This window comes from Nelumbo lutea, chromosome 3, assembly GCF_056320005.1.
Source record: "Nelumbo lutea isolate HS-2025 chromosome 3, American lotus-T2T, whole genome shotgun sequence".
Lineage (NCBI taxonomy): Eukaryota > Viridiplantae > Streptophyta > Magnoliopsida > Proteales > Nelumbonaceae > Nelumbo > Nelumbo lutea.
In genome coordinates, this window is record NC_142686.1 from 95,043,261 (window position 1) to 95,056,746 (window position 13,486).

Genomic DNA, 13,486 nt, shown 5'->3' on the forward strand with positions numbered 1-13,486 from the left:
ATTAATGCAATATAAGTGTGTAAGAAAATAAGAAAATAAGAAAAATAAAAAAAAATGAGAGAGAAAGAGAAACTAAGGGAGAATGATAGAAATTAAGGGAGAGGGAGAGATCGACCAAGAAAGAGAATGAGAGTGATTGAGGGAGAATGAGAGAAATTGATATAGAGAACATAAATAGAAAAACCGAAAACCATTTTTATTTATTTTCAAATCAAATAGGGGATGTTTGGAACCATGTCCGTTTTTCAAAAAATGGTGCCACGTCAGATCCACATAGGAATTTCAACAAATGCCCATGCATCTCATTGTTTGGTTTAGCCGATTATTAAAAAATCGGGCATGCCTCGAAAATTGGGACCCCACCGATGCATGAAATGCCAAATTGGAGTATTAAAAAGAACCGTCCACCTAAACTCGGGGGGCTACAAGAGATATTACTGGGCCTGTAGTCTTGTGTTCGATTGTTCTAAGTTGTGGGATCCTTTGAGTTCAACACTTGAGATATTATGCTATTCATCCTTGCAATTAGGCAAATTTACATCGTGAAGAAGGTCACTCCAATTACTTCAAACTTGCAAAGCAATCATAGAAAACTGTGGAGTTTAGAGAGAGATGCATGGAGTCCTTGATTCACGAACAGTAGTGACATTGACACCAGAAGCTTGACCAAATCAAAGGCCCATTTGAGAGCCTAACCAAATTGGAGTATCAATGGATTAATAGTCTCCCTCCTTGATTGGGTCCCAGCTCACTCTCCTATATTGCAGAATATTCAAGACAATTTTGAATGATTACTCTCCATACATTAAAAAAAAAAAACATCACCTTCAGGATTGCTAAACCACTCCATATGTACTTCCATATTAATTACTTGAGTCTAAGGAGCGAGCTATGATAAGGCGACCTAACTTTGAAGTCACCATTCTTCTCATGAAGTTAAATCAATCTATCCTCAACATGTCCTTGAGGAGCTTAGCCTTTTGTTATTTCCTCAATTAGATTTGGAGGGAATAAAGTTTGAAGTTTTCCACACTCCCGGTTCTTTGTTACTAGGTCTCCCAATAAACCCATGAATTGAAGGTGATGTAGGCGCTCATGGCAGTCCCTGGATGACTACACATGGCATGGGCCATATCACATCTTGGTCGTCCACTGATAACAAACTCATGGCAAGCTCACGTATAAATAGGTGTTTCACTTATTATGTAAGATATCTAGGCTTTTATTGCTCTAAGCTCCCTAACTCTCTGGTGACTTCGTCTGAGCTATCTCTATTCAGGCCTCATCCGACCCCTTGTTATGCACTTACTAACTTGACTGTTAGAGTCTCCGCCCGTATAATAACACCAGGGAACTCTGATGCCTCCCTTTGTTCATAGGTCAGACATTGAAGCCCTCGTCTACGGAAGCATAATTGCATTGTTGCCCTCGATCCATCCTTGGCAACAACAATTGGCGCTGTCTGTGGGAGCAACTGCTAAGACTTCCCCTAAGTAAACACTTGCTTTAAGAACAACTAAGCTTCCAACATAATGGTTGGTAACCAAGACAGCATTCAGAACACTCAGAACCTGGTCACCATGGACCAATTCAGGATGGTCCTCGACTGGCTTGACAATATCACTCAAAGATTAGATGAGGTGGGGCACTTGGCAAGAGACCACACTCAGGGTAGCCACCCCACTGGGAGTCATGGGCATCACAATGGACACTTCACATAGGCTCCACTAGTTCAACACCCCCTTGGCCCCAAGAAAGTCGACCCCTCCATATCCAATAGTAGCAGTCGATGCGCTAGCCAGTCGTTGAAGACCTCTTGCCTTCCTAGCTGATGGAGGGGGGAGGAGATCTAGCAGGGTTCCATGACAATCACCAGGACCATGAGTGACATTACCAAGTGGAGAGCCCCTGGGATGAAGGCAGGTGCTCTAACCACTATAGTCCCTCTCCAAGGGCTGGAGGCCGACGCCACGCCTCTCCATCACATTTGTTAGACCTCTGCAACCTCTTAAATGATCAGCGAGCCTGAAGGAACTAGGACATGCCTGTGTCAGACAACTCTAGGAACCAGTCCGGCCCGTTCCGCGACTAAGAGGATGAGGATGAGGCCCAAGCTCTCATCGATCGTAGGATTGTCGACCTATAGGCACAAATCGATGCCATGCGAGATGAACTTCGATAGGTTAAGGAGGGTTGAGATGATGCTGTTGCCAGCTAGAACCCCCTCGCCAATAGAACGAATGCAAATCCTCATGCAAGTAGGAAAGGAGGACTACATGAAGTAGCTAAAAAAGATGAAGAGGAACCCCAAGAGGGGTAACCCAAAGAAGATCTGCAAGTAGCATCACAACACCGGCCATGACACGGTGGAATGCTATGACCTCAATGACGAGATTGAGCCCCTCATCCGTCGTGGTCACTTGAAGGAATATGTAGGGGGTAACGCCTCGTCCTCACAACAATAACAACAACATCACAACAACATGGCTAGGGTCATCGACGTCATTGTTGGGGGCACAACCTAGGGTGGAGCCTCGGCCTCGGCCCAAAAGGCCTACACCAGTCAACTCAACATCTAGGGGATGACTCCCAAGAAGACAAAAAAAGACAAGGTCATCTCCTTTTCAGACGACAACCTGAAGGGGGTCTTGGTCGCCCATGACGATGCATTAGTGGTGTCAAGGACCATCGCCAGTTTCATGGTGAAGAGGGTCCTTGTTGACAACATATCATCAACTGACATCCACTTTTCCGATACTTTTGAGAAGATGAAGTTAACTCTAGAGCGGCTATAGTCGGTCGATGTGTCACTCATCGGCTTCTCCAGAAGTGTATCAAACCGAAGGGAAGAATCACCCTACTAATCAAAGTAGGAGCAGAGCCTCGGCAAGAGGGTTACCGAGCTCTTGGTCATGAAGATAGGCTCCCCTAGAACTCCATCATCGGGAGGTCAACCCTTCATGCATTCAAGGTGGTCATTTCCTCCTACGACCTCGTCTTGAAGTTCCCAACTGAACATGACATCGGAGTCGTTCGAGGGGACCAAAAAGCAACCAGACAGTGCTATGTGGTAGCACTAAACGAGGAAGGGCTCGATCTCAAGGATGAACCAGCGAGCCGAGGCCAACCGACCAAGGACCTCATCTCGGTGCCCCTAGATGAGGCTGAGACCGAGAAGACGGTACACGTCAGGTCTAACCTTCCTCCAGACACCCTTTCCAAACTTGTAAGCTTCCTTAAATCTAATACCGATGTCTTTGCTTGGTCTGCCTAACATGCCTAGAATTGACCCTTCAGTCATTACTCACAAGTTGAGCGTGGATTCGAGCTGTAGGAAAGTTCGACAGAAAAATAGGAACTTTGCACAGAAGCATTGGAAAGCCCTCGGAGAGGAGGTGGACAAATCTCTTGATGCCAACTTCATCCAAGAGGTGCATTACCCCAACTATTTGTCCAATGTGGTCATGTTAAAGAAGGTTAATGGGAAAAGGAGAATTTGTGTTGACTTCACAGACTTTAACCGAGCCTGTCCCAAAAAAAACTTTCCTTTGTTGAGGGTCGACCACCTCGTCGACGCCACCACAGGATATGAATTGTTGAGCTTCATGGATGCTTTCTTTGGATACAACAAGACAAGATGCATGCTGAGGACGAGGAGAATACCTCATTCACCAGTGAGCATGGCACCTATTGTTACAAGGTCATAACCTTTGGCCTAAAGAATGCTGGTGCCACCTATCAATGGCTTGTGAACAAAGTATTCAAGCACTAGATGGGAAGATATGTCGAAGCCTATGTGGATGACATGGTTGTGAAAAGCCTGAAGGCTAACCAGTAGGGGCGATCATGGGTCGGGCTAGGCTTTATAGTTATGATTAGGGATATAGCTTAGGTCTGAGCCTGAAACATTATCCCTCCAGGTCTATACGGGTCCAGGCCGATTTGGATTCTAGGCCAATGTCTTTCATATATAAAACATTACATATCTATAATATTTTATATTAGATGACATAACATGCATATAAACTTATTTTACAGATTATATAATATAAAATATTATATATAATATAAATTATACATGTCATGTTATAATATTTATATATAAAATATACAATATAATGTAAAATAACATGTATACATTATACACAAAATGTGTAAGTTCAGATATATGCGGGCCGGCTCGAGCCCGGGCTAGTCTTGAAGTATTAAGCCTAAGCTTGGCCCTAAAATTTATGTGCCTAATGTGGGGCTGGGTCGGGGCCAGGTTAGAACACAAAACCCAGGCCCAAGCCCGAAATTTTTGGGCCAGGCTTGTGCGGAAATATAACTTGAGACATAACCCCAACAAATGTGCTTTTGGAGTCACCTTGGGAAAATTCTTGGGTTTCGTCGTCACACAATGGCGTATTGAGGCCAACTTAGAGAAGATTCAGGCCATACTTGGCACGGAACCACCTCGGTCTGTCAAGGAGACGCAGAGGCTCACTGGCCGAGTGGTTGCCCTCAGTCGATTCATGTCAAAGTCGGTCGACCGCTACCTATCATTCTTCCGAGCCATCAAGAAATTGAAGGACTTCTAGTGGACCAAAGAATGCCAATGATCCTTTGACGAGCTGAAGTCTTACCTCACCTCACCCCCTTTGCTCACTCGATTGCCTCTAGGTAGACCTGTTCAAGGGTCAAGCCAGGCTTTCACTCTACAGTAACATATTTTTCTAAGGCCCAATCCCGAGCCTAACCTGACCATGGGGCCTACAACTTGGGCCTGAGCCCGACTCGAAGTCTAACTCATGCCATTGCTATTACTAAAGCGGTTGAATAGAGAGAGAGAAATTATAAACAAAGAAATAAAAATGTATATATTAAATTATTAATATACATATATATATATATTCTAATAATATTATATTTTATATATGAAATACATAATATATATTTTATAAAATATATAATGCTGAGTCGGGTCGGGTTGGGCTTTTATGACAAATCCTGAGCCTGGCCCGAAACACAATTGGGCTTACTATTTTGGGCCCGAGGTCAAGACCGCGGGGCTAATTACATGTCCAAGGCTGACTGGGGTGTGGGATGGGCCGTTGGGCTACCCAACCCATGAACATGTCTACTTCCACGAGACACATTGTTCCTATACCTCTCAACCTGAGATGTGGTCGTTAGTTTTGTTCAGGTGAGAGAAGAAGGAGGAGTGCAGAGACCTATCTACTATGTTAGCAAGGTCATCTGAAGTGGAGAAATTGGCCTTCACCTTAGTGGTCTCGACTAAAAAACTTAGACCATATTTTCAAGCCCACAACTGAAGGGATGAGAGATCCATCATATGGATGGCCAAACCCTATAGGAAGGTAGGGCGAAATTTCAAAAAATTATCTCTTTTCCACTTGGGAATCACATTCCCTGTTTTAGAAAATCAGCATTTTCAAAGATCAATCTTGAACCAAGAACTAAAACAAATCTAAAACCAAAAGGTAGGAGATGGATATATCTGATACGAAGAAACAGTATCCTCCAATGAAGGTGTTCACACCCAAAAAAGTCTCCAAAGACTGCTCCCACTGAAGATGACACAATGTAGGGTAGAGTAGAATCAGCAGTGTTCTTCCCAAGAACTGAATCCTTCAACAAGAATTCGATGGATGCTGTGAGCACGACTTCAAACCAACCATTCTCCAAAGTCTGATATCAAGAACTATTCTTGATCGCTCCTACAAAACTAGAGATCGAACTGGCAGTAGGCGGCAACTGGAGGAGAACGCAGGGAGAAGATGGCGTAGTCACACTATTGCTGTCTTCTCTCTATGTTATCTGAGATCTAATCTCTGGGGTGTTGTTGAGATGAACTGAATGGTTCACCCCTCCTCCTTTTATAGACTTAAAGAGATCAGTTCCTAATCCCATTAGGAGTTTCCTTATTCAAATCCTTATTTGAATCTAGAATCTCTTCAAGTGATAAGGAAAAATCTTATCTTATCTTATCTATAGATTATATCAGCTCTCTCCTAATCTCATTAGGAGATTTCCATATCCAAATCTCTATTTGGACCTAGACTCTCTGAGTGGATAGGGTAAGACCCTATCCTATCTGATGATCCAAATCCCAGATCCTCCCCTCTTTAATTAATCTAAGTAAACCAGTTAGAAATGGGCTTTAGGCCCAATAAGTCTTATGTGCTCAGTGGCCTTCCAAACTGCTGCCTAGTTGAGTTTCTTTGTATGGCGTGGGGCTTAAACATTGATCTGCACATCAACCACATGGGTTTAGCCCAACCTTTGTTATAAGGCCTAGACGAATACACTGTTATGGACAATGAATCCCTTGAGTCCATCACATGGGCTCTTAATGGGCCCAACATTTACACTAAGTGATCCCTGGGCCAAACCACCTTATAAAAACCCAGGGACTGTGGGAAAATGCAAGACTAGGCCATCAGGTATTACCCTCAATGGTCTTACATTTAACCTCTTAGCCCATAATGATCAAACACTGCTCGACAAGAGATGACCTCTCCCTCGGCTGCAAGGAACAATGTTAAACTCTCTACTCACATGGATCTGGGGAATTAAAACATTTTGCAAATATTTTGAAACTGTAATATATATATGTATATCTTTATAAAAATATATTTTGCAAAAACAAATTTCAATGATTGAAATCGACTACCGACATCTTTGGTTTCCATCAGAGAGAGTGCATCCCTGATCATTACCTTTGTCCGACAAAGGGCTGATCCTGTTACTATGATCACCCACTCTAATGAATTCTCAGACTGTTCTAACATACCAAGGTTTTGACCCCTCTAAGGATCTCACCAATTGGCATATCAAAGACAGCCCAATCCGACACCTAGTGCAGTATCATAATTGAGTCTAGAGGTCAGGTGTAACATTCCAGTTTTACCCATCAATCTCCAAGGTCCAGGGCAATACTGAAATTCTGGTCTGGTTCAGGGTTTCAAGAAAACCCACACTGCATGTACCTTAGGTGTCACCCTAGCATCTAAGACAAGCCACCCCAACCAACTTGGCGGCACATCAGTGTCAGTCTTGGCAGGATAAATCTCCCTAGATCTATCCAATGGCTGTGGAGATTCTAAACTAACACGAGTCTAATATGTGTCTAATTTAAGGGTATTACATAGAAACACACATCAAATATGTACTTTATTCATTTACATTAAATGTCATAAGGTACATCATTCTGATTGGAGCTAAGGGCATACACTGTCTAACAACTCCCATTTGCACTTAGGTCTAATCTGGTACAAGCCGAAGTCCCAGACTACGTGTTTCTCAAACACTTTCTGTGTTAGTGGTTTAATCAATAGGTCTGCCACATTCTCCACTGATGCTAACCTTTTAACATCAATCTCTCGTGGATCTAGTGTTGTCACACAACAGTAGAATGGGTGATGTGCGGAATTCCAAACTCTATAATGAACACCTTCATTGATGAGGCTGCCTCACTTATGGTAATGTTTCCGGCTTGGGTTGTGGGCTGTTATTCTTACTACTTAGGACCCCTGTTTGCTGACTTTCAACAAACATCACACGATCCTATCGTGAAGATATAAGCAGATGTAGACAATCTACCATCGGGATTTGACTGGTAGTCGGTATCAGTATACCCCTAGATCTATAGTGAGCTACCATCGAATACCAGACAAAACACTTTTGTCCTTCAAAGGTACTTAAGTATGTTTTTCATAGCAGTCCAGTGCTCCTGCCCTGGGTTGGCCTAGAATTTGCTTACCACACTCACTACCTGAGCAATGCCAGGACGAGTGCACAGCATGGAATACATGATGCTCCCTACGACTAAGGCATAGGGAACATCCTTCATTCCCTCAATCTCCTCGGGAGTCTTGGGAGACATCCCCTTGGAGAGAGGTCCGTGCCTGAAAGGAACATTTCCTTCTTTGGAGTTATCTATGATGTATCTCTTGACTATTTTGTCAATGTAAGTAGATTGAGATAATCATATTATCCACATCGATCTATCTCTATAGAATCAAAGACTTAGTATATAGGAGGCTTCTCCAAGATTTTTCATAGAGAATTGTTGGGAAAGCTCTACTTTCACCGTAGTCAATATTTCTACATCATTCCAAATGAGTAGAATGTCATCTACATACAATAGAATCAAATCGGATGTTCCAACTTCTAGAAGTTTGCTTAAGTCCACATATGGATCTATTTAATTTACATACCATGTGTTCCTGTCCCACAACTATGAAACATTGCGGTTGGTGCATATAGATATCTTCACTAAGATCTCCATTCAGGAACGCAGTTTTGACATCCATTTGCCAAATCTCGTAGTCATGGTATGCTGCTACAGCTAGCAGGATCCTAATGGATTTAAGCATGACCACTGACGGAAATGTTTCATCATAATTGATGCCCTCTTTCTAAGTATACCCTTTTGCCACCAGACGAGCCTTGTAGGTCTCAACCTTACCATCATGGCTCTTCTTCATCTTATAGATCTATTTGCAACCAATTGCTTTTACCCTGAGGGGTGGATCTACTAGAGTCCAAATTCCATTGGTCCCCATCGAGTCCATCTCAGCTCTCATGGCATCTACCCACTTCAAGGAATCTATGTCCAACATAGCTTCCGTATAAATCATGGATCCTCCTCACAAGTCATAACTTCCATTAGGTAACTATCCCAGTCATAGCCAAAATGGACTGGAGGCCTGGATACCCGAGTAGATCTTCTAGGTTAGTCATTACCTGGAACTTGTGGGATACCTCCCACTGCTCCCGAGCTCTCCTTATCAAGAACAACTTCTTGATCATGATTATTCAGGATATAGTCTTCCTCCAAGAAATTGGCATTTCAGCTACAAAACACCTTCTGTTCTCCCGGATCATAGAATAGGTAGCCCACAAAGCTTTTGGGGTAGCCTACGAATAGGCAACAACCGGTCTTGGATTCCAATTTGTTCGCATTCATTCTTTTAACATATGCTGGATAACTCCAAATCTTCAAGTGTCTGATACTTGGTTTCTTTTATAAAATAGGAAGCACCTCGTGACCTCAACCATACACGTCCCCATGGCCTTAACTGACCATAGGCTCACACCCCAAGTCCCTAAGGAAGGCTAAGCCAAACAAGCTAAGGCATGTACCTCGCCCTGAATCCTCGGTGGCAAAACTCGACCTCAGCCTAGCTACCTTGACAAGGACGAACAAGCCAAGAGAGTTAAGGCATTTGCCTCCCTTTCCTTCTCAGGAAGAAAAGGGGCCTCGAGCTCTCGGCGACATAGCTCAACCTTGGCTTAACTCCCTTAATTTTTTTCCTAAGCAAATGTCTAAGTAACAAGCCACTACATTTTTCGCTACTTGTGGCCTCGCGGAAAGGGGTATAGGCCCCTAGCACAATAAAAGAGAGAGAGAGAGAGAGGCCTCACGGAAAGGGGCATCGTATCTTTATGAAATTTTTCCTCGGATGGGGGAGGTCGAGCCCCTTACAAAGTGTGACAAAGTAAAAAAGAAAAAAAGGGAAGGAGCAACAAAGGATGACCCTTCAAGCTTCAGTGTTCCCCTCGGCCACATCAATTTGCGTAGGCTACTCTCCAGCGGTCTGGCCCTCAGATGGCTGCACCACGTCGGTTGGTAGGGACCCCTCAGCCACTAGATCAAGCTGGAGCCCCAACTGGATAACATCAAAGCTGGGCATTAGGGCCAACACCTGGGCTTGGTGTCTTTGATGCCCTCCAAATACGTAAGAGGCACCGAAGGTGACCAACTCCTTTTGGTATTCTTGGGTATCCTTCACACCTCAATGACCTTCTTGGCCCTCTTCTCAGCAGCCTCGCACCTATCCTCCTCCGTGAGCAACCTCTGCTTGGAAGTTTTCAGCTTTTCCTTAGCTGACTTTAGAGAACTGTTCAAGGACCCCATCGTCTCCCGCTCAGCTGCGACCTCGGCCTTCAGGTCCTTCCTCCGATTGCGCTTCTCTCGCATAGCCTAGGCAATTGCCTATTGGCTACTTTCTGCCTCGGCCACTTGGAGCTCCAACCGCTCCCTCTTCTTCTCAAAGGCCCCCAACTATACTAGGAGGACCTCCACCTCATTGCACAAACTGACAACAGTACAAGACACCTACAACAAAAACACATCTATCAGCAAAGGGAAAGCAACATCCCCAGACACCTTGCACACCCATCTGAGTCGTGGCATGCCTATCTGCAGGCGGCAACATCCCCGTGAATAGGGCTTGGCTAACCCCTGGGGTGTTCAAGGAGTCCCCCTCTTTGATGCTCCATTCGGGGCGAAAGGTGCATCGTGTCGTCAATGGCATGTCATCCTCAGCTCGGGAGAGGTCTGGGGCCCTAAGTGGCATGTCCCTCAATGGCTCCCTCGGCATGCTCGCACCTCCTTCACCGCCCTCGATTGGGCAGTCCTTCGTCACCTACCTCTTACCCCTTAGAGGCTGAAGGGTCTAAATTGGCCTCTTGGTGGTGGGCTCCTTGTGCCGATCAGCCTCGGCAAGCCCTTTCCCCTTCTCGGCTCCAACATCAGCAGGTGCCTTTGGCTGAGGGGTCTTCTCGAATGGTGCCCCTCCCTTCAATGGTTGTTTCTTTGACGGGCCCTCATTTGGACTCTTCTTTAAGGACTTCGCCACTTGCAACAACATTTCTTTAGTATTCTCTTGCATCTCTACAAAAAGCACAACAAGAATAATAGTATGTGGTATGAAGGGTGAAAGTCGATGTGTTAAGCCGATTGCAAGAGCTCTCCTACTGAGGCGGGCGGGGTTGAGTTCCTTTGAGACCAAGGGCTCGCTTGGATGGTCCTGGTTAATCGGATACAAGTCATCACCTTGGCCTCTTCGTCCTTGTACCAAGGAGTTATCCTTTTTGCTGAACAACCAACCCTTCAGACAAAACATGAAAAAATACTTCTTCTTCCAATTGTGCACGAATGATGGGTTGTCGACCACCCTTCCATGACAGGCCTAGAAGGAATACAGTCCCTCCCTAGAAGGGTGCCTTCTTAGAACATATATACATCAGAAGATCTTCTCAGTCACACATATGCCTCGGAGCCGAGCCATCATTATCACTGCAACAAGCGTCCTCACGATGTTGGGGGCAAGCTGACTTAGTGAGGTATTGTAGCACCTTAACAGCTCAGATACGAGGGGTGGAAGGGCGACCTGATGCTGAAGTGGAGATGGTTCTCGTATAAACACACCTCTCCCTCGTCTGGCCACCATGGCCAATTACCTGTGTTGGTGATTCTAAGCCTATACCCCCTCGGAATGTGGTACTTCTTAGAAAGGGCCTTCACTTGCTCTATGCTAAGTACGATATCCATGTTAGGGCATGGATAGCACATTATTTCTACGCCTCGGGCCACAAACTTGGCTATGAGCCTAGGGCTTGGCTCTTTAACCTCATCACCCTCTACCACCTCGAGCGATCCTAAGGCACCTTCACCATCCCTCAGCCTCATCGACCTGACCCTTTCATCAAGAAAGTCATCGCCCCGTCGGCTGCACTCAATGCCTACAGGAGCAGTCCTCTCCCTCAGTACCTGGATCTTAGGCCTTGGAGGCGGGCCCTCAGACTCACTATTGTAGCTATCGTAGCACTTAGGGCCGGAGTGAGAGCAAGACATGGCTAAGGTTGCAACCTTTACTTAGTGGACAAGGTCTTTGAAGGTTAAAGGATCGACTTAAATGATGGTGGAAGTCTCTGAAAGATCATGATGTAAAAGGCAAATGGTGATCTTTGGCTCGAACCAATGCCTTATTTAAAGGAAAATAGATTGCTCAGATCATCTCTAAACCAATGGCCACAGAGCAGCCAACCTGACAGCCTAGTCCGATGCGTGACACACATTGTCAACCTTGGGGATGCGAAATGACACCGAGCAAACTAGCTGGTTCGCCTGCCAACTCTGGGCCAGGAGTGTCCCAACCCGGATGAACCGACATCTGCCTTGGATACAACTATGACCAATTGACGCCGACAACCATCTCACTCACAGCTATGGCAAGTCGATTCATTGCCTGTACCGTACAAGGCATGATACCTAGCCCTCCACCCACCATAACATTCCTAAGAGGCGGAGTCAACTCCAAAGCAGCTGCCACCAACCAATTAAGGGAAACCCTCAAAAGCTGAGGCCAACGCCTCCGTGCTTCTGAGCCAAGGCTATCTTTGACAAAGCCGAAGCCGAAGCTGAGGTCCTCACAAGAACACACCACTTAGCACCTCCCAACAATAATGTTACACTCTCTTCTACTGAAGCCAAGGTCCCCACTCAGATCTCCACCACGGTCTCGAGAGTGGGGGCAAATGATGTATGCGCACATGGCATGCCCAGGATGGTGACACATGGCATTGGTCAGATCACATCCTGACCGTCCCCTGCTAACAAACTCTTGGCAAGCTTAAGTATAAATAGGTGCGTCACTTATTATGTAAGCTATCTTGGATTTTACTGCTCTAATCTCCCTAACTCTCTGGTGACCTCGTTTGAGTTATCTTTACTCTGGCCTCGTCCGACCCCTTGTTATGCACTTACTAACTTGACTGTTGGAGTCTCTACCCCTGGGATAACACCAGGGACCTCTGACGTCTTCCCTTGTTCATAGGTTAGACATTGAAGTTCTCGGGTCCATCAGTCCTCAGATTCAACTAGCCATCGTCTATAGAGGCGTAATTACATTGTTGCCCTTGGCCCATCCTTGGAAGCAACATAAGGGATCCAATCCAAGGATCTTTCCATAAGTTGATTAAGCAACCATTACCTTTCTACTAAACTGACTCCTTTTTCTAAGACTTTCCTCTCAATGACTTTTCTAGCCCCAGGAAGCATTTCATTAGAACCAGATAGTTAGGAAAATGTTTTCCTTTTAGCAACACTTGTTTAAAGAGCTAGCTAGCATAAGGGTTTTGAGCTATCCTCATATACACTACTTGGCGAGGTGAGCCAAGTTGAAGCTTCTCAAGTCCCTGGAACCCAACCCATCCTCACTCTTAGGCTTGCAAACTTTAGACCAGCTCACCCAATTAATCCTTTTTCTTTGATCAATTTGCTCCCACTAGAATCTTCTTTGAATCTTACTAATTTCTTTTGTAAGACGTTTTGGAAGTAAAAAGCTCACATAGTGTAGACTGGTACTCACCATATACTTGATTAAGATTTCCTTACCCATAATGAACAGAAATTTGAGGAGGAAGTCCCAAGTACATAGTTTGGAAGCATACTCTTTTTATTTTAAAGCACTTTGCAACCAACCTCTGCAACTTTAATGGGGTGTTAGCACTGAAAAATGTTTCAGATTTTTGCAAGCTAACCCAATGACCCTATGCATACAAGGCATACTATACTAACACACAATGTACAGAGCTTGCCTTTTCACAATTTGAACCCTCACTTGGTCTGTCAATAGGAGAATGCCTTAACTACTGGCTCAACACCAATAGATTGGCTCAAAGGTTGAATACA